The sequence below is a fragment of the Hetaerina americana genome, unplaced genomic scaffold, assembly GCF_022747635.1.
Source record: "Hetaerina americana unplaced genomic scaffold, ioHetAmer1.1.p SCAF_10, whole genome shotgun sequence".
NCBI lineage: Eukaryota > Metazoa > Arthropoda > Insecta > Odonata > Calopterygidae > Hetaerina > Hetaerina americana.
This window is the reverse complement of record NW_027286070.1, coordinates 47,481,803-47,505,347: the sequence shown is the minus strand read 5'-3', so window position 1 is coordinate 47,505,347 and position 23,545 is coordinate 47,481,803. Positions and strand designations below refer to the sequence as shown.

Here is a 23,545-nt window from a genome sequence, read left to right as displayed (position 1 = left end):
TGTGACAAGTGTGACCTACATTTCAAAACTCGGAAAGTGAATTTTGATGAACACTCGATAACATGGCATTTTAAAAGTTATATTTAAAAAAAATAAGCTGAAAATCTCGTCGATTGTCAATACCATTTAAATGTAGGAATTCCATTCAAATTAAAGAGTAATCTAAATCAATGTCACCACCACAAATCTGATGAAATTATTTCTTTGTGAGAGTAAATTAAATGTGGGAGGGAATAGGAGAAAATATCGTCCCCTCCCCACTTAAGTAAACCATACCGTTATGTGCCAGCTACACGCACGGAACATCGATCTCAAAAGAAGTCCTAACGAACCCATTAATATTCATCTATGACGAGCGGGGATCCACGACTGAATAATTTAGCTCATGTGCTTTGACCAATCAAATCCATTCATTTTCATTCCACTCCCACCCTCCCTCATTCGTTCTGGAACTCATTTCTCCTTGTTTTCTTAAACCGTGCGGAAATCGGTATCTTGTCGAGTACTCCGGGGAAAAACGTCCCACTCGACATCCCTTTTGAAGCTGCGCCCCGCGCGCGCGGCACCATCGGAAAAGAATTAATGCGGCGGAGGAAAGAGTCTTTTTTTCCGCGTATTGCCTCCCCTCCCCCCTGCCGTCCTTTTTAGTATCCCACCCGATCCCCGCAGTCATATCCCGAAATTCCACACAACCTCCTTCTTGTAAGTGCTCGTACTCGCGTTATCATTACATGAGGGTACCCAAGCCGACTTATTTCCCTCGACTCTACTACCCCCGTCTCTCTCTAAAGCCATGGTACGAAGTTTCCTCGCCCTTCTCCCCAGAAATTTCTCCACTCAGTTATTTTATCGAACACGGTTAATCGGCTGTGACTGCACTTTACTCTCTGCGATGTTTAGCTGCCGATTTTGTCGTAATAACTTGAGTTAATATTGGTTAATCCATTTCTCCCTAGATTTTTATGGTTACGGTGTTAGAGCTATTCTGTATTAGGAACTCCAATGATTGTAACGATTTTTGTGTTTTCCTTTCCGAACTAGTTTTCACCGCCTGTCGTCCACTCCTAGTGGATATTTTCAGCCCTTAATTTCAAATAATGCTTAGTGATGAACATACGGTTGTCCAATTTAACGTTGGAAGATAAAAACGGGGATCGAGATGGTGCGGTGACTATCGTACTGGCTTCCCATCCAGAGGGCCCGGGTTCAAATCCCGGCGATGTTGAATATTTTTCAGAGTTATCTCGATCCCTACTTGAGGTGCTTTGTGGAGGGCACTTTGAGTGAGTACGCCGTCCGTCGGATGGGACGTTAAGCTGCGGACCCCTTGGCGCCTTTCGTAAAGAGTACGCTAATGCCGACGCCGTGTTTCTCTCCAACCTTCATCCTTTCCTGTCCATTCCTAACGGCGCAAATGGCCGCAGCTGTCGGTCGCCTCCCCTAAATACTACTACTACAAGATTAACATTTAATTGATTGAATTAATACCTACTGCGCATTGCCGTGCCTATCAATATTATTCACAAAGTGGGAAAACTTCTATTCCGGAGTGACACTACAGGGTTCGTCCGGAAATAAGTGTACTGAGCTCAGGAAAAAAAATTCATTACACTTTTACATATCTTAAGCTAATATTCCTCAAAAGAGGACCCTTGTGAGTCGATACACTTGTTGCAGCGGCGTTCCCATTCCTGGAACGCTCCCGCGAAGGCATCATCGGGAACCTCTCGAAGACACGTCGTCACGGCCTCTTTGACGGCGTCCCAAGTCCCGTATCGCGTTCCTTTCAAACTCCTCTTTATCTTCGGGAACAGAAAGAAGTCCGGTGGTGCCAAGTCCGGGCTCTAGGGCGGGTGCGGCAGCGTTGCCACGCCGTGCTTGGCCAAGAAGTCCGACACGACAAGCGCGGTGTGAGACGGCGCATTGTCGTGATGCAGCCGCCAGATGTTTTTGGTCGCTGGCCGGACGCGGGCGACTCGTTTTCGAAGCCTGTCGAGCACTTGGACGTAAAATGCAGCATTTACAGTTTGTCGTTCAGGTACAAATTCGTAGTGGACGACTCCCCTTTTGTCAAAAAAGGCAATGCGCATCGCCTTGATCCGAGATTTGCTCATGCGAGCTTTATTTTGACGGGGTGATGATGGGGTGTGCCACTCCGCACTTTGTCTCTTCGACTCCGGGTCGTACTCAAAGATCCACGTCTCGTCACCCGAAACAACGTTCTCTAAAAAATGTGGATCATTTTTGCAGTGATCCGCTAGTTGTGTCGCGATTTCCAAACGATTGAGTCTTTGATCATCACTGAGCACTTTCGGCACCAACTTTGCACAAATTTTTCGCATCTGTAATTACTCCCTAATAATCTCGTGCACTATTGTTTTTGGCTCATTACACTGCTCTGCTATCATCCGAGCACTAAGACGACGATCAGAGTTCAGTACATCGCGAACTTTTCGCACATTTTCGTCGGTGAGTGTCGTTGATGGGCATCCAGGCCGTGGTTCGTCGTCGACCTCTTCTCTGCCCTCCACGAACATCTTGTGCCACCGAAAGATCATGTTTCTGGACATGGCTGACTCCCCGTAAGCCTGGTTAATCATACCGACAGTTTCGGTAGACGATTTCCCAAGCTTTACCGCAAATTTGATGGAATAACGCTGCTCCAAAAACTTCGGCATCGCGTTCCGTGACGTGGGTCGAGCGTGGAGGTTCGCGTTAACAGAGCTCCTCACTACACCACAGCTCAGAGCCGACTGCCTTTTTCAGCGTCGCTTGCCAACATACCCCCCTCCAATCGCAGCCCGTCAGAGCGGTGCTGGGCGCGCCTGGAGCGGCGGGAAAAAATCAGTACACTTATTTTCCGGACGAACCCTATATATATTATAACTATCAATGTGTTTATGTTAAACAATTGATTACACCTAAACCAGAATTTAATATAATGTTAAAAACCATAAGCAATAGTTGGTGCACGTAAAGTTTTATGAACAAGAAATCAGGAATCTTTCACTTATAATAAAAATTTTATGTCATTGTTTCCATATTTTTTTAAAAGTCAACAGCTGCTAACACATATAACTTCGACCACTTGACGCATATTAACAACATATGTAATGAATGTTATCCTTTCATTCGGGTTACCAAAGGGTTTTTTTCAATTAGATTACATTTGATAGCGTAAAACTAATTATTTACTGGCGTCTTAGGTTTTTTAAGTGTTTTATGTGCATTAAATAATTCAATTTAACTCAATTAATTCAACCCTTCTATGGCGGGAATGAACTGTTTTGTTTTCTATTATGCATGCACTTTTCAAATGGTGCTAGCACAGTGAAATGATTACAATCATTAAGTTAATAAGTTCATTTTGAACGTAAACAGTATGAAACAGTCTTTGAGTATTTATATCTAAAATTACATGATGTATTTTAAAGTAACATCATTTTGTTGAGTATCCCCATAATTATCACAAAATATTTATTACGTAAAAGGTTCGTTCACCCGATAATCTCCTGCCCGATGTACTGTAGACGCTCGCCCACAAGCAGAAGCGTGTGGGCGTTTGCGTGAAGAAAACTTTCGATTTTCCAATAAATAAATATAAAATCATACTCTGGTCAATTAAAAACCTTGCTCACAGATTAAACGTCAAACTATGCAAACATGCGCGCTCACTCACGCACAAACATACACAAACATATCAGTATCAATTCCACTGGAGTGGATACTGAGCAGCGTTTCAATATTCACAAACTATATAGTAGTCGTTGACTCGATTAATCAATCAGACAATATCAGCTGGCTATTCCTCGATTTTTACATTTATCCGTCGCTCAGGAATCACTCTTTCCAATTCCAATTCTAAGCAAAACCTTATTCCTCCTTGATATATCTCCTGTTTTCTGTCACTACCAGATAGGCAGCCGAGTTACCACTTGTAACCACTTAATTGTGTTTCTTATTCCTTCCAATCACCTGCTTTGAGATTCCCCAAATAAACTCTTAAAGAACCTGCCTTTACCACGGAATTATTCCCAAGGCAGTAGAAAGGTAGTCATAACGCAATACAAATTATACCAAGACTGTTCAATTTACGGTAGGTATCACTATACTCCTCTTTGATGTCAAAAAGAACAATGTTAGGACAATATGCGGATCCGCTTCACAAAAACTCGGCTTCATTCCCCCATCATTAAATTCCCCCAACGAGTGTTGGGAGAATTTAATGAGACGCTAAAAGAAAGATATTATTTTGCTCTAGTTAGACCTCATTTGGAATATCCCGCATGTATTTGGGATCCTTGAGAAAAATTTGGTAAAAAGAGTTTGATAAAGTCCAGAGAAAATCCACCAGGTTTGCGAAAATTTGTTATAATAAGAAGATGAGTGTGATAGGCCTTTTAGGGGAATTAGGCAGGGAGCCACTTGAGATGCGAATGGAACAAGTCAGACTGAGACTTTAAGAAAGGTTCAGAACAAACGAGATTAAAAAAGGCACCAAAGAAATTATTGCGGCCCCACACTACTTAGGTAGATCAGGCCGTAAAGATAAAATGCTGGAAATAGATTTCAGTTCAAATAGATACAGATACTTATTCTTTCCCCGGAGAATCAGTAATCATAATTTTAATAAAGCAAAGTCATAATAGAAATATTAAAGACACTCAATTTGCAATTAAGGACAAGATTAGACGCTGCGCAGACATAAGGTATACTATATTCGTAGGTGCATGCGTGTTTTAGTTGATAGTATATGTATCTGCATGTATATGAGTTGTAAAGCTTTTTGCATGAAAACATATGATTTTTTGTGAGTAGGTTGGGATGAATTTGTGGGTTTTGCATGCGGTTTTATACTAAATTACGGGTGGTGACCTTAAAACCCCCCGCTACACGCCCTTGCGGCAGCTTTCGGGGTACTATGTAGATGTAGATGTGATGTAATATTAGCTATTTAAAATAAATAGTTTTATAGTGATTAACATTAAGAATCTTAAAATAAAGTAATTGTTTATTTTTGCAGAACGCTCGTCTCGAACACTCCTGTCTTTTTGGCCAAAGTTTGACGCTGACATGTATATATTAAGGTGAGAAGGTGGTTTTTGCGAACCTGTTTCACATTTAAGTAATAACATGATGTTCATATAGTGCCATAGAGATATAATGTAAGGCAGACAATGATAAGTTCAAGTTTTCACGCATTCAAGATGGCTGAATGTACAATCGCACTTACAACTGAAATTGGGATAGCACGAATGCGAATCCTAGATATAGTATCAACCTTAAAATTCTTCTACACTGGGACATTTTTTACTAACCTAGAATTTTTGTAATGTTCCTTTTTCACCAAACTTCCTATCTGCTGTTCTTTTTTAACGTGTTAACTATAAAAATGTACACTCCTCAGATTGACTGATCCTAAATTATAGTGATCCCACAACAGAAATCACATAACTACATAGTCATCGGAAAACCAGTGAAAACACGACCGTGTGACATACAAATTTTTATGTGCATTCCATTGTAATTCTCAAATTTAATTAATATGCTTTTCTAATTTATTGAATTGTATTATAATTCTTCAAGATCAAAATAATAGTTCATAAATGACGTCACTAGTGGAAAATAATACCCGATTTATTTAAATGCCTCGTGGAATGTTAGAATTCGTTCAACAAAGTACTTTGGAGAGTATGAATGGAGAGTACTTTGGAGGGGCAAAATCGATGTTGACTAAATTTTGCAAAATAAAATATTTATGGCCTCAGTTCGCGTATTTATTGGACAGATTCCGTATTCGAAGAAAAGGCAAGTGAACGCAGTAGAATGGATGGATATTGAGTTTATCATGATAACGTTTTTGTTTCCATTTGGAACAGAAATATCAATCTTATTATGAAAACGGAGCACCATGTGCAGTACGTGAAATGGAAAAAAATAAGTACAAGAAAAATATTAATTACAATCTAATGTATGTAATGTTCATCACGAAGTAGGTGTAAATTTAAACGGCATTATTCTCCAGTAAGGGATTAATTAGCAGCCATCAAAATATATGTTCAATATTTAACTCTTCTCTAAAGAAATTAATCGGAGTGTGGATAGCATATGGCCAAATTCATGTATCCATATTTCTTGCATGGCAAGGATGCACAGAGATGAAAAAACTTCACTATTTTTGCACAACTCGAACCCAACGGAGCAAGTGATTGCTTCCGAATCGCCCCGACGGTTTTTCATCTCCCGCTAGTATCCTAATGTCCAGAAGACCCCAGTAGTTTCTTTCCCCGGGGCGAGTGTAACGTGCGCCGCTCTTCTATTTTGACCCCCTTCACCCCACCCTATCCGGCCTTTATTATCTTTTCCCGATTCAATAGAGAACAGGGAAACGCATTGGAAAATATTGGTTAACGATATGTTGTAGTGCCTTAGGCTTTCCCCCACCTTCGCGAAATCCTATCCAAAAAAAAGTGTCTATTCTCCAATTAAACTCTTCTAAAATCGTTGTTGTCAACATGACAATTTTCAGTTGCCCAATTTTTTCGTGTATTCATAGATATAACACATTTGTTTCATATCCCCACATACACACTAGGTTGATATGAAGTTTTCTTTGAATCGTCTAGCATAGAGCTCCTCCTGAAATACGACCTTCTGCGGTGTGAATTTCACACCGCAGAGCAGGAGTGCCATTTTTTTCCCCTTGTGCCGCCATTCGGCTTACAAAAAACTTAGAGTGACCAGAAAGTCATCGCTTGGATTTTCAGGTATTTCCAACAAAATAGATCGCTCCAAACCCTCCATTTATCAGTCTCATAGGCCAGTTTAATAGGCCATAATTATTATGCAATGAATCATTAAATAATGACAAACACAATGATAATTTCTGCTCTATATTTTTACAATATATGGGATGGGACTGTTTTTTAGAGAAAAGAGAATAAATAAAGTATGTTATGAATGAAAATATATCGTCCTATTCAAAATGTTATGTTCCTTCATTTTATTTCAGTTGATTCTACATTATTTGGTGGTATTAATTATTATCAGATGCATTGTATTAGCATGGTATTCGGATAATAAATTATTAAACATTTTTGCATCTCAAATGTCTTTTTTTCTTGCATACAGGACTACTAATAAAGAGTTGATCATTAATATTTTATTCGCAAATTATTTGGGGTACAAGTTAAAATTTACTTCTAATTATTAGTTTAATGCATCATGTATATGCATACATGTATATACGATATACATGTATGTGGTGCCAGCTGCATTGATCTGACTCTAGTGTAGCGACAGCGGTTGTCGTTGCAAGTTGAAACATGTTCTGTACATCTACAGCAATGTTTGAGGTAGCACACAACACTGTTTTATAATTTCTCTTTTTGCCCAAGCAAATCGTCAACTGAGGCTTAAATGCAAAAAAAAAGCCTTTGAAAGTAACGTTCAGCTATAGATGGTTTTAAATTCTTAAAGAGATGAAACTAATTTCGAAAGTAGGTTGACCTGGAGCGCCAGTCACTGCTTTTAAGGAAGTAAATATTAACACGGCTGTTGCCATTATGAGAAGAGATTGACAAATAGCGTTAAGAGGGCTAACATAAATAATGAAACTTTCATGGCCTCTCATCAAGATTTTGGCTAACAGAAAAATTGCACATGAGATGTGTTTGTCCGCGATGGATTCCGAGACTGCTCAAACCCGAACAGTAGGACAATTCCGTACCGGTTTTTCCGCAGTCAAAGTCAGTGCCCCGAGAAGATGAATAAATATAGAAAGAAAAAAATAAAAATTGGCTACATCATGTTATCCTGTAAGCAGAGCTCGGTGTGGAATTCTCCGGTATAACCAACACAAAAAGAAACCAAAATGGTGGTGGCTACTACTGGAAAAGTTACGGCTATATCATTTTTCGATTTTATATTAAAAGAAATCATAGTTGATTTCTTTGAATATAAAATGTTACATTTTCATTTGTACATTTCATTTGCACATTTCATTTTCGTTGATTTCTTTGAACATAAAATGTTACATGAATGTTTCACAAAAAGTAGTTTTTCTTATTAGAAATTTTCTATTATTTCTTCTGATACCATGATTTTTTTACGATTTGTCTGTCATTATTTGTTTTTTAATGATACGTGTACTCGTATTTGAAAGACCTTTTATAAATCTCTAGTTTGACAGGTATTTTATGTAGCCTCACTGTAGCCAAGTTAAATATTTAGATATTGAATAATGTTCCCGTTCAAATACTTTAGAATAAATAGCTAATATATTGAAAATTATTGGTCTCGTGAGTTTAATCAAATCCAGAGAAGACACAAACGGAGAGCGACTGGAGTCTTATTGTGTAAGCTAAATTATGTTAAATTGTCAAGTTATTCAAATTTTGCCTATTCCGTAAAACTTTTTCCGCTTTGGCATGTCGATATGAAACTTCGATATACGATTTCAATTCATTTTATTGAGCAATCACGTCAAAATAAAAGCTTAAATGATAAATATATCCTTAAATTGCAATTGATATGTTCACCTGCTCCAATGCTGAAGTTGCTTACTCTCCTTTGTAATAATTGTATTTAAAAATTTCAAAGCTCCGTTCAGTAGCGCATATGAAACAAACTAATTATCATTGTTCGCGAAAATTAGGCTGAATCATGGGAATCAACAACTGGCGTTGTTTCAGCTTGTATTTTAAAATATGAGAGAGGAACAATCGCGTGTACGTGGCGATTCAGCTCTTCTCCTGGATTGGCAGTTGTATAATTCGAAAGTATGTTCATAATCACGGGCCTCCTCTTACCTGAGGTTTTGTTCTCCCTTTTATGCCCCACACAATGGGAGCACAAATCACACTCAAGTAGCGAAGTTGTCAGAATTTAAAACAAAGACACGCATTTCCAGGTAAGAAAAGAAGTTAAGGAGAAGGGCTACTTCTAAGACTACAAATCAGAATATTCTTAGAGCTTTGGAGTAGCTTCTGGGTGCATTAGTCAAATTGTAGAGCAAAACAAATTATAGGCCCTAGAACTTCACAGCGATCATACACTTTCTTAGTTACCACTTAAAATACATGATGATAGCCTGCGTATATGGCAGGACGAGAAGTCCAAGTTGGTTGTCTAGGTAAAGTTAGGAGCATTACATTGAATAAAATTTTAATCGTCCCATACAAATACATACTGAACAATCAGAAGTTACTTTAGGATATTTTACCTACATTTGTTTGTTAATGATGTGAAATTCTGAAAACAATTTTTTTTAAAGGGATGCTTTTCTAGGCTAAAAATGTTCCACAATTAGGAAATTGATGACGGAAACATGAGGATGTTGAGGAAAAATTTGTAAAAACTTTGATAGCTTGGCTTTGTACGGTGCGGAAACTTAATCTGTTAAACAAGTTGATTATCGTAGATTGAATACTGTTGAGGGGTGGGTGTGCAAAAGGATGGAAAAGGTAAAATGAATAAATACGTAGGAAAAACAAACCAAGAAATATTAAGAATGGTGGGAGAGGGAAAAGGGTAGCTTAAGTACATCCAAAGGAGGCAAATTACAAGTTGTTTATTTGTTTCTTTTAGCAAAGATACCACAAAGAACAAGATTTTTATGAATTGCAGCGGCTAATTCAATGGTGGACTAATTTATACCAACGCGACGGATTACAAAATGAAGATATTTCAATTTTTATTCATTAGTTAAAGACGTGGTGAAAAGGCTAGTAGTTGCGTGAGGGTATCTGTAAAATCGATCCAGTAAGTGCGATGCCGATTTACAAATATTCCATGAGCATAAAATGATGATTCTCGTGAAAACTGCATAGCAAAATTTAGAATGTAATTGTTTATTTGACATCAATACAAAGTGAACGCACTTAACCCAAGATATTTTGCTGCCCAAATTTTTTTCATTTTGTGTCACCAGCAGTGAAATATAAAACAAAAATATGGATAGTATAATAACCTTGACGTCATCAAAATCAAGAGTCCTCCAAGATCAAGATTTGTTAACCAGAATTTTAGGCCAAGAGTTTCTAGAACTGCTCACGTAATATTTTCTTTTCCAGTGGCCCTTTCAACCGCGACGATCTTTTTCACTTCGTTCGAAAGTTTTTAAAACTTAATTTCCTGCTTGTAGTCAGGGGCGTAAGAAAACTGAATTTAGCTATTTCACTTAATATGCTAATGTTCTGAGGTAGAATGAGAAATAAAAAACAAAGAAATCTCCAAATGGAGGCTGCCGATGGCATGATGCAAAAATGAAGAACGAAATTGCGCCCTCAATAAATATAATCTATTGAATGGCATTTCCCGATAAATTACATTATATTTAATATTATAAGGTAATCAACCGGTTTAAGTAGGTTTTTGGAAGGACAAAACTACCAAATAAATATTTTGTGACTCCTAAAAAAAACAAAATCCAGCAACCTACTGTACATCAGATCCCTCTTCATCTATGTGCACTTCCTTCCTCTCTTCATCCCGTCCAACATCCCTATCCTGTTCCTGCCCTTTCCTCGTTTGCCTAACATTCTCCCCTCTGTTACAGTCTTCAACATTCTACTACCGATCAATACGCCCTTCACCCACACTTCCTGCCTCCATAGGATTTCTCCCAACAAACCCCTTTCTTCGCCCACCATACCAAGTACTTCTTCATTTCTTTTATTCTCTGTCCATTCCACCTTCTCTATTCTTCTCCACACCCACATTTCAAAAGCCTCCAATCTACGTCTATCCTCCTGCTTCAATTACCACCTTTCCGCACCGTACATAGCTACGCTCCATATCAAAATTTTTCGAGTCTTTTCTTAACATCCTTACTCAACGTCCCTGTCATCAACTCCCTCCTCCTTGTGAAAGCCTCTTTGCCTATTCTTCTCCTTACGTCCCTACTACTTTGACCGTGTTGGTCCAAAACACTTCCGAGATACGTAAACAGTTCTACTTGCCCTAGTTTTTTCCCTCCTATTTTATTTCTGGAAAATCGCATAGCCTTTGTTTTATTTATGTTGATTATCACCCCTGTCGCACTGAAAAATTGCATTTTGACTTCATTGCATTGTTAATCATTGTAACAATTTATTTCTGCCATGTTCTTATATTACTGTAGTGTAACCAAAGGAAATTATGCCAAGGAGAGAGGTGGAAAAGCTAAGTTTAGCAATCCGCTAATTATACTAGAGTTATCGGCCACACTAGGAAAATGATTTTTGTCTCGGTTTAATAGTTGGACATGATTACTGAAAATGTCTCCAGCGCCGATGAAAAATCTTAACAACGTTACGAACACAAATATCATTGCACATTTAAGAATATTTTGCGCTGAATTTCGTAAAATTATATCAAAATGCTGAATTTGGCCTCCCTGTCGTAAAGGTAAGAGTGTACTGACTGCATTTAAATTTCCCACGAGTCATTCTGAGATAAAAAGGAATCAAATTATTCTTGAGCACCCAGGGATTTTAAACTTTTCGCATATTCTGAACCCTCTTAACATAGGAGTATCTTTTTTTTCGTCTACCTAAGCTTAAATAATCCCCCGTGAAGAAAAAAAACGGGAGAAATTATCGCATGCAAATGACAAGTACACACACTCGAATATCTAAATGCCAGAGTGAATAAATATCTTCGGAAAGTACTGACTACTGAAAGAAGGGTTTACTTTCACGAAAAAGTTTTGCATCGACCGCTCAAGAGCTTGCTTTAATTCGCAAAGGATTCGGTCCGCGCTCAGCGAGCGATGGCTGACGTCATTTTCTGTATCTCGAGATCTGCAATTCATGTCCTGGGGAAGAAGGACCCTTCCGTGGGGAACGCATAAATTTAAATTTCAGAAATAAAAAACGTCGCCATGAATCAATTGTGCCAGCATTTTTGATTTTGATTGGTGCACTTGAAATACGCTAGTATTGATAACTCGAGACCCACGGGGAGATGGAGATTGAGTTGTGCAAAAGGGAACAAAAACTAGAAAAAATAGGCAGTGCTTAGAACAGAAAGCCATTTGAGAGGTCGGAAAGAAAGGTCGAGGAACTTGGTTCACGCTAAAGCCAGGCATTACTGAAATTCTTTTATGGAATTTGGGATATATTGGGGGAAACCAAATCATTGGTTAAAAATAGTTGCGCGTTGATGATTGGGAGGATGTATAGAATAAAAATAGAACGCACTCGATAGCTGGATGCATAATAAGCGTTCTCAAAGCCCGTTTACAGGACGGCAGTTATCCACATGAGAACAAAAATGGAATTCTTTTGCCAGCCGATCAGAGAAGCAATCAATTAACTCAAAAAATATCTGATTCGCCAGCTAAAACGAAATTTCTACCCCGACCTGCTGCCTTCGTATCAATATCCCATTAAAATTCTTCGCTGCTAACGTGTTTTCTCATTAATATTTAAACATTTTTTCCTCGCGCCGTTGATTTTCGTCATTATTATTTACTTCATCAGCGTTTATTTTCAAGAGTTGAAATATCAACTGGTCGTTAATAAATGTTAAAAAATATATCCAAATAAATTGTAAGGCAATTCAGAAATGTCTATTAATTACTGTTATCAAAGTTCATATTTTGTTTTGTGTACAGATCACACTGTGCCGTTTGAAGCGTTTGCATTACTAGGAAATCCCTTGAATTGCTTTTATCTGAATCTTGTATGGCTAGTCTCATTACCTCATTAACTACCTCCGCTTAACTTTCTATAAGTACTCAATGTTGCTGTACCTTAACTGAGTTAACTCGACCAGTAGGTTTTGGATGGCATACAATTACCATTGCCACCACGACCACCAATTAACTTGGAATTGCATTTGAACAAGGAAATTTTAATGATATTTCTAATGGAAGAGTCAATTACTTCAGTATGAATATTAATAATTGTTTAAAAGATTGTACTCATGAACTTAAAACCTCTTAAGACCAAAATGATAATTTCCGGTATTATAATTAGCGTAAGTAATTCACTAAGCATTTCGCATCATTGGTAACACTTCGGAGTATTTTCTTTACAGAACATGCAGACGATAAAATATTGTTAAATTACTTATCTTGATGACCTTACAATGCACATAATGTTACATGAAATGTGATACATTAGCCATACTCTTGTGAAAATGATATGGTCCAGATTTCCTAGGCTGGAAATACTGATCATATCTATTTCCCAAGATGTAGTAGTTAAATATTTCGATGGATACTTTTTAATTAGTTTTCTAATGTTTTAGGTGAACCGCGCACCCAAATAGTTATTTTTCAACGAAAACATAAAAGTATTTGACTAGAAAATCAAAATAATCGTATTCGGCCCGGTGTAGGAAGTTTGTTGCCCTCGGTAGAAAAACTAATGCAGTTTTTTGAACGAAAAAGGGTAGGAGACGATAGAAAATAATCAGATTATTCGGAACAGAGCTGAAGTAAAATTATATTTACCTGATTCGACGAGATGTTCACTGAATGGCGACGTGCATATCACAGAGAAAAACAGAGGCATTTGAATTTCGTGTCTGGGGTTTTCACGTCATAAAAAATATCTCCAAGCCAGAAAAATAGCCTACTCGGCTGGAGAGCCGCTGAAAATATTGTTAGTGCATATTTCGAGTGTACGTGAATACAAGGGAACGCAAATAAGCATGGATGTTGGTTAAATGTTGGTGACTCGGTTACTAGGACGGAATATAAATAGTTAGCTAAAACATATATAATCCCAAAAGGTACACGAATATGACTCCCCGTGGGGAAACATAAAATATAGCGAAATACTCATGTGAGGAACACCAAGGTGGTCTTTCTTTCCACTGTGTCTGCAGAATAAAGTTAAGAGTCTCAGATACTATCATTATATGTTATAATACAGTCATATGATAGTTGATAATTCAAATGATATGGAGTCATTAACGAAGAACTCCCAGGTGTCAATAGAGAATCATAACAAAATGCAGCATACTACTGATGACAGGATCCGAACCATTCTGGCTACGCCACTTTTAAAAAGTTATTAAAAATTTTACTAAACAGTAAATATATACGCGTACCAATTGCATGCATGAAAATTTCATTTATCAGATAATCAATCTTCGGTCAAAAATTCCAAATTAAATATTCTAATTTATTACCAAACACTGTAGAAAGGCCATTTTAAACAGTATAAATTTTATATAACTCTTATTTACTACTATCGATCGAGAACCTTTCAATATACATGTACATGGTTATACTGTGCAAAACAACGTTTGGTATAAGTGTTATAAATGAGCTTAATCTATTGATTTAGAAAATTCCTAATATTTACAGAGTCTTTGCGGAGATAATAAAGGAGTTTATTTTCATTTGAAGGTGGCTGTCTAAATTTAAATTTTACCTTAAGGCTAGGGCCTCCACACTTCAATGCATTTGGGTAGCAAAATGCTGACTTGTTAGAGTGCAAAGTAACACAGAGGTTTAAGAAAGTCCGGGCCTATAATTCTCTGGATTTACCGTATGACGATTCAATTATAAGTAACTTTATTGGAAAGTTATCAGTCGTATTCTTTTATTGGAGACAAACAACTAACGCTCTACGGCTCGCTAAATCAGTAAGTCCGATGACAGAAGGAATGTGAACGTAAATAAAATAGACTCAAGGGTTTGTTTTTTCGCAAAAAATGAATTCACCAGCAAATCACTAACAGAATAGAATGATAATTTAGTTTTATTTACTTCCGGAGGCTGGAAAGCCATAAATTAAACAGAATCTGTGAATCAAAATGATGAGGTATCAACAAAAAATTTAACATCACTCACTTATTCTTTGGCCATTTTATTATTTTCTTAATGAAAGGCCAAATAAAAAAAAATCATGCGCAGACGAAGTAGATGAGTGCTAAATAGTTGCGAGAGTGACAAAAGGAGTTAGTTTGAGATTTCCAAGCACCAATAGAGAGATCAACTACTGGCGGGAGGGTCTAAGGTTCAAATCCCTCAAATGGTTTTAGAAAACCCAATGAAAAGTACCCAAACGTTGTTTTATTTTGGTCAGTAGTTCTTCGCGAGAAACCAAGGCTAACGCACGGGGAGAGGAACTTGACACTCTTTATCGTTTATTCGTGAATTCCATACGCCTCAATTCTTAGTTCCGTAAAACCCAAATGCTCACCTACCATTATTGATTACCTGGAAAGGAGATTATCCCATGGCAGCTTGCTTACATCACCAAAAGAGAAATATATCAAGTCATCTAAATAATTGCATTTAGTTTATTTATGTATAATCTTTTCAGCTTCGGAAACTAAAACATTGCCGAATTCAGAGCAAACACTCTATATTTATAATTGAAATATACAATTCTATTTCCTTAAACATTTTACGCACGTTGTTGACCGCAATTTCAATATGTACGTGGTATTTTCAAAACGAAAGATATCTTTCCCTCAAAACGACTTGCAAATATTGAAACTGAGGTTCACAATTTATACAAACGCGTGGGAAGTTACCAAGTGTCTTTAGTCATAGCCGAGTAATTTCATACATTTATGGCAACTAGCATAAGCTAAAGGTAACACTCCATGATTTTCACACGTTTAAAATATTTCGAAATATATTATTTCACTTTTCTCTAGCTGATGAAAGATCCTGAATTTCCTAAAAGCATATACCTCTTTCGTATTTTCATCAACATGCCATCCGGCACGGATAACGTTGGCATGGACGTTTAAATGGTGTAATGGAGAAGAATTAGTAGTTCAAGTTGTCCGCCGACAACTATTTCACGGAGGGCGCGGCGAACGAACTCACCGTAGGCGACCTTGCCGACAGACGTTGTAATCCGCATACGCGTTTGGAGAATTGGACACCCAGAGGACAAATTAAATTATGCACCCTTAACAGGTTCAAGCGTCCTACTTCACTGTTTTGATGTGAGTCAATACAATAAATGACTTTTTTCTGAAAAGGTTAATTCTGCTCGGATTTTGTGTTCCGCCACGGTTGGGAAACATACGGGGCTCTTGTATTAATTTAACCATAATCACGGATGCACTGAACACAGTATTTACTATCTATTCTTAGAAGTGCCTTGAACCCTTCCCCATACTTCGGCCCTGTTCGCTGGGGCCCGTTTGAAGTGTCCACACGTTTATCTACGACGATGAATTCAGAGTTTAGGAGCTTACAAGTTTTATTGATTCCAAATAGAGCACATCCGGGCCTCTGCTTCGCATTGCAATGTTGCAATCAGAGCAAATTGCATTACTGTGATGGCAGCACAAGGATAGGTTTTTCTATAAAAAATATTTCGATGCACTGTTTCCTTTTATCCAATATGGATCGACAGCAATCAATGCTCGACCACAAATCGTGATTTGGAACGTGGGTCATGTTCCACTGCTGAAATAGGAATGCTTCCAGGTATTTTTAAAACGGTTTGGGAGAACAGACAGCGGAACCAACATCTAGTAGTAATACTATGAGCTTCACTAGGAAATACAGGGTGCGGCAACATAACTTCCTTTTTTGAAAGCGTCTTGCGTTTAAAAGAAGGAAGTCAATTTGCAGCACCTTGTAGAAGAAAGATATTTTGCGATAATATAAATAATTATCAACTAAGACAAAGTTTGGTCTTAAGTTAAGAAGTACAGAATCTGATATATCTCGGCAGAGAATATCATCCCTTTAAAATAAGCAATAGAATGAAACCTAACACTGCGAAATATAAGTTTTTGAATTGGGAAATCAAAGAGTGAACAATTCTGATTGCGTAACCTTTTAAAACCTTTTCGAACCCTCAAATTATTTAGAAGGAAATTTCAAAAATATTTGTGACATCATAACTTCTTTTGATGTTTTCGGCTGACTCACCGATAGTGCATGAATTCAAACTCTCCTTCCCAATAATAATGCAGTTACGCATGTTACTTCGTATTGCTTTTAAGTTATCTATGTATACAGTTCTATGGAGTATGTTTATACATGGTCTGTACTTAATTAAATGTGTTCAATCATCTTACCGTTAGAAAAATTACCAATCTGTTATCTCTTCGAATTAGCCATAGTAAAACATATAGTATACGTAATCGAGCAAATATTTTATGAATGTAAAAGAAATTAATAACTAACCATTAGCAATTATGTTAAATAGTGTTCGACTCAATTTCCCATCATACTGTTGATTAAAAGAATTTATTGGTGAAACTCTATAAGCACCCATTCCTAAATTCACCCTTACCAATATTCCTAAATATCGTCTCTAAGTACATTACTAATTTTTAAATATTTTGAACACATTTTCCTTAATAGTCTACCTTTCTTAAGATAATATTCATACTAGGTAGTCTAGGCTAGCCTAAATAAAGTTCGGGATATAAATAGTCTTCATACACTTATTTGTATAATAAATGAAAACTTATCACCATTTAAGTTTACAGAAGCTTGCTTATATTATTAGTTTAATAGCTTGATAATATTCCAGAATTATAATCCATGCTTAGAAAAATTTCCCATTAACTTTTAAATTATCATCAAATCAGTCGCGAAACTTGAAAACCCATATCTAATGGCGCTTTAACAGTTTAGGAGGAAAATAATAGTCATTGGCGTACCTAACCAATGATTTATCATATTTCATTTCTGTTTTTCAAAAGAGGAATGCTAAAATTATCCAAAAACAAAATATAGTTAAAAAATATGTTTCAAAAATTTATAATATTTATTTTGCAGCCATTAGCCAAAATATGGTTTTAACTAAAAATATGGAAACATGTTAATAATTACGAACATAAAATGCCCCATTTTCGACGTCACAACTAGAAAGGAGGACATGCTCGTAGTTATTTTGAACAAAAAACATAATATCGGCCGAGGTAATGTTGGAGGAGATTTTTATTTACGATAGCAAAATATTACAATAACCTGTTGAATATTGGTTGTGAAAAACTGGCATATCCCTTCATTTTTAAACATTATATTTTTTTGAGGATACCATCGCCCATAAGAGATCATGTTGAGTTTATTTTTAGAAAAATATACGATAAACCTAGCGCAAAAACGTTTAATTAAAACTTCCGATAGATAAACTTATATTTAGAGACTTTTGATGAAATTTTCAAAACACCTATCTGAGTTTCTGTAGCTTGAGGGCAGAACTACCTAAAAACTCATCACATGAAACACTTCTCTTTAGCGGGCTGTCAATTACGACGGGTGGTTCTAAAAAAAAAGGGCTGTACTGTAAAAGTTAAAATTTCAAGTCAGGTCAATATGTTTTTTAATCACTCTAAAGCGTAGGCGCTGTACAAGTAATCCATTCCATTTTCGCAAATAATTAAAACAAATACGATTACCGAATGCTGCGTTTCACAATTTTGATTTTGCACCGCTGGGAGGCTAGGGATTTAAGGGACTTGTGCAACCTCACTTGCCACTAACCTGAACTTCACCGTGCATCAAAAAAACTCAGGTGGACGTGAAAAGGATTCATTACGCAGCACTTAAGTGAAGAAATGAACTTAGCACGTCAATGCTTTAGGTGCGTCCAAAAAAATGAGCTCCCATGTATCGAAATAAAATCCGAACAGCGATAAAGAAACGCAACGCTCCGTAAAATCTTTCATTTTGACGTAAGATAATGGATGAAATTTGCACTGGTCAATTTTTACCAAACTGGTACCCGATTGTTACCAAAAGAGGGTTTGAACCCATTACCCCAAGTCTAAAGTGTCAACGGAAGAGAAGAAAGCATGGCCGGTGAAACAATGTTCCATTAGGTATATCAAAATTGATTATTCTTATTTCATAGAAGTGGGGAACGTTACTTCGGTTTCTCTAGTCTTTTTTTTCAGAAATTTTGATTTAATCAATCACTATTTTTTCATTCCAGTAAAAATGGTAAATAATTGAACAATCATTTTGAAGATAAATTAATAGTTAAAATAACCCCTCTGGGAAAAAGAATGATTGAACTTAATGGTATAATGCAAACATTGGATAAAAATTAAACGGAACAATTCAGATGTGTCTTTCATTAGTAGAAGGAAGAAAATGCACCTCAAACAATTAATAATTACTGAGGAAATAGTATATATACGTTTGTTAGTCTTCTAGCTCCAGAGAGAAGAAATCGACAACCACAAAAATAGAGTTTTAATTTTCTTCAGTGCGTAAATAGAAGAATATCAATTGAATATTGTTTCCCAGATTGAGAGCATGCATGCAACTCATTCAGTCCAAAATTTCCCGTGGATTATGAATTAAATATTTACTCGCAGTGAGCCAGACTACGCGGGTCGTATATCGATCGCTATTTCCTTTTGTTTCATAACAGAATTATGTACTCGTGAAATTTTCCCTAGTGATCGTTAACTGAACTTCCATAAATTCCAAACAACCCAAGAAAAGCAATTATATTACGATTTAAAATATCAAAGCCACGTTATTCCTTCCCTTCCTTCTAACAAAAATTTTTTCGCAAATATTTACATTTCGAGTTATCAATAAAGAAACTCATGTAATACATCTGAGTCAAAGGGAAATCCACTATTAAAATATCATTAATTAGCAAATATTTTGTGCGGAAAGTTAAAAAATACAGGCGTTCATTTAAATTAAATTTCTTGTAAAGCAATAAGTATCTTTTTATACATTATCTAGAGTCCCAAATTAATTGTTTAACATTAAACCTGTGATTGATTAATACGTTGGTTTCATGTTGAGTGTAAAAAGGAAATTTTATTATTATAAATTATTTTGATATTTTCAATCGGGTAAATCAGAAGCAAAGAAGAGATATATGTATGGTGATTTTCATAGGTGATCAGATTCGATATGGGATGATTCGTCGATGGAAACATTTTAGAAAAAAATAAAATTTCCTTATTCAAGACGAGAGAAGTGTTTCCGAGGTTTTAAATTCGGTACTCAAGGTCCAGAGTACTATTTTCCAATGTCATCGCGGCCCTCTTTTCACCAAAAGTAAAACTGTGAGCACCACATTACCTTAGGGCGAGACAGAATGCAGAAAATTTTCCTTCGACTAGTCTTTTCCTCCTCAGTTCTTTATTATCAATGTTCTAAAATGCTCTAAATGACAGCTGTGCCCACATAACTTGTCGCTAGCGCCGTGAATTTGATTAGTTTTAAAATTCAAATTTGAGTCGTATGTGGTTCAGAGATTTTCAGACAGAAAAAGAAAATTGGCATGATTTCTACATTTACCAAGGCCCTCCTTCCTCTATGCCTTACAATCATTCAATTTCATACGTTAGTGATTGGCAAATGCTAATGTAACGGCTTTTATCCTCGATAGATAATCAATAACTCCAAAATGTGTGTATTTCAACTTCATAACAGTTTCACAATATTTGGGGATTTTCATGAGAAATTGGCTTGACTATCTTTAACGGTTCGCGAAAATAAAAAAAATGGCAAAATTTTATCCAGTATATTTAATTAATTTTCTTTCGAAAAGTACGAATGAAAGACAACGAATGGATTTCTGTAATTTCATTTCTAGCCGGTGACATTGAAGATACGTAAAAGAAGTTATATATATATATATATATATATATGTATACATATATATATATATATATATATATATATATAGATATATACATACAGTAGGGTGGTCTGAGGGTGGTCGGAGGGTGGCCCCTCCGGTCAACAGTCCAACGCTCTACCCCCTGGACTACCGCGACCCACACAAACGCACACATACACACACACACACACACACACACACACACACACACATATATATATATATATATATATATATATATATATATATATATATATTTATCTGTTTAAGTGGTCGTAAAAAATGAACAGGCTCCCCTCATCGAGCGTTTATCTGCATTTTGCCCCAGGATTATTTTTCAATAAAAATGCAATGGAAAAACCTCACCATCCCTTTCACGTAATACAAGGTATCACCTGTTATTACAAAAGGTAATAAATAATAAAAACCAAAGCTGAGCATTGCTCCTTTAAAAGAATATCAAGTTTTACCAAGAATCGTCCAATCAAATTCCCGCGAGCGTTACGCATTAAAGAGAGAAACTCGAATTCTTCCATAATGCATTCATTTCTCGGCTGAAATGCTGTTGTGAACTTTCTATGAGCCGAGACCGATTTTTACGAAAGAAGTGAGGGGTAAAAAAGCTAATACTCGTTTTGGACTCAAGGGACTCGTCTCACCTGCCTGGTTGGGAGTGTTCAGTATCGACTTCCTGTTAGCAAAAATGTTTTCGGTTAAACAAAAGGGTTGAGAATTGAATGCAGCATTGTGAGAAGTTCGTCCTTAGAGGACGTTCTATTTGGTTCCACTGAGTGAGATCTCTCTGCTAGTCCTAGATGAGAATGCATGCTCCTTCCGCCCGCTAAACACCTAGCAGAAGGGGCGAGGAGCCAAACGGATGGACGATGGACCGCGGACTCCTCTCCATTCCTTTGTCCCCCGAAAGCCGAGCGATGCGTTGGAAGCGCAAGGGAGGAGAGAGCGACTATACAAGGCCAACCTTGACCTTATACAAATCCCCATTCCGTGGTATTTCCTGGCAAAATCTAGCGAGCCATTTCCGCACTATATAAATTTTGCAGATGTCGTCCCGATCTAAGTATTTCATTTTTAATCTAAGGCGTAATTAAACTATGGTTGACGTTTGATCCTTCTTTCCGCTAAATGCTCTTTATAATCTGCCAAAAATTTATCTAAGATTAAGTGCAATGAAATTTCTTTATATCCACTAAATAGGTGGAGTTATTGTAAATGTTCATTTTGATTTTGACGGATTACTGCCGCGGATAAGAGGCAAGTGAAATACGAAATATTAACAGTACGGAAAAAACAATCAATTAAACTATCAGCGTCTAAAATTTCAGGATATTATTTTAAGAGTAGCACATTTACAAATAAACGCACCCACGTCTTGACCATAGTAAGGTTGCATCAGCTGCCTCAGTAACATGAAAATCCTTGACGAAAGTTACATGATGCCGGAAGTCTATCGACATTCAAAATTGGGTCCTGTAACATGCCTAGCCCTCTTTCGCTCGTTTAAAAGTGAAGAAAAACAAAACTAAACAAAAATAAGCGAGCGTTTTGGACAAAATATGAATAACAAATTACTTTATAATCTGTGGTAAGTAAAGAAATGGAAAAAGCAGAGTGATGTTAAGACTAGGGTTTTTCCAGCATACAGATACGTGCACTACGTCGTCTTATTTTCTATAGCAAGTAAGCACTCCGAAGAGAAATATTATTTCACTGGTAAAATGTTAGTTTGAGAATCCAGTTATGGAATTAGTCCTAGAAAGTTAGCCGTTATTCTTTGGGCTGCGGAAATTAGGAATACTAGCCATCGAAACGCATTGTCAAAGAAAAGATCAAATCGGAATGAAATTGTAGTCATTGCAAAAAAAGAAGCGTCCTAAAAGAAACTATATTTTTACGACTTCCAAATACGCAAGAGCTTTCCCACCGTCAACGGAGTAGCTACGCGAAAGATCAAGCAATCAGCAAACGGAATTATTCACAGGATAATAGCACCAGAGCCAAGAATTTTGAGCATAATTCAACAACGAAAACAACAAAATCATTTCACGACGCGCAAATCAAATAAGGGCCGAATTTCTCTCCAATCAATATCCGCCTTCAAAAGTTAAAAAAAAAATTAACCTTTAGAGAAAAAAAGTCGAACAATACTAACCTTACCGGCGTCCCCGAATGCAGGAGCAGAATAAACGAATTTTCCCTTCGATAAAAATGGCCTTGGAAGTTTTCCCTCGTTTACGCAGGAATATATTCGCTACAGTTTCGGAGTCTCGGGCCGACAAGAGGCGGGCATATAGCGTCCTGCCACATGTCAAACGCAACCACTGCCGAAGCAGAGACTGAGTGGCGAGGAAAACAGTCGGGCAGGGTTAAGGGGACGACGAAGGCGGGGAAGGGCGGGCTGGAGGCGAGGTGAAACCTGGAGGGGCTGGATAGAGCTATAGAGGGGGACGGCGTAGCGGCGGAAATAGCCGATGGTGAGGGAAAGAGATGTGGGGAAGGGGAGTGGAGGGGGAAGATAGAGGAAAGCCCTCCCCGGCTGCTCCCCCACCTCATACCCCCCCAATCCATCCGGTCCTTTGCTTCCCCCCCCCCCCCGGAGACCAGGGTTTCTGTCGGCGCGCAAGCGCCGCTAACACCTTTTCCGATTGTTTCACGGTTTCAAGAAAATTTCGTTTCTTTTTTCAAAAAGCGCAGCACCGCTAAGAGATGGTTTTGTCGGCGATTCTGTGGGACATATCATGATACATTGCTTAAAAGGAAGAGGTCTGCACTGACGGTGAGATCTCTCATTTTTTAGCGAGATTGTTAAATTTTGCTAAAATGATTAATTTTTTTAACAAAAACTTGATCAACTGATTTACTGAGCTGAAATAGAGTATGACGTACCTATAAAATTTAATCCCGAGAATTATTCAGTTTTAAGTTGAAGCAGCTATTGCAAACTTTTAGATCTAGGATAAGCAAAATTTTTATTGATATGTATTGCAATAAGACTTGAATTTTAGGAT

At 37.1% G+C, this 23,545-nt stretch overlaps 1 protein-coding gene across 1 annotated transcript in view; it reads right to left on the bottom strand.

The window, feature by feature from the left end:
- GABA-B-R3 (gamma-aminobutyric acid type B receptor subunit 3) overlaps positions 1-22,845 on the bottom strand; it is a 653,270-nt gene extending 630,425 nt beyond the window's left edge. Inside the window, exon 1 of the mRNA XM_071598960.1 lies at positions 22,690-22,845. The gene's annotated coding sequence lies outside the window, so the exon portion shown is untranslated. The remainder of the gene's footprint in view (positions 1-22,689) is intronic.
- Between the last annotated feature and the right edge of the window lie 700 nt (positions 22,846-23,545).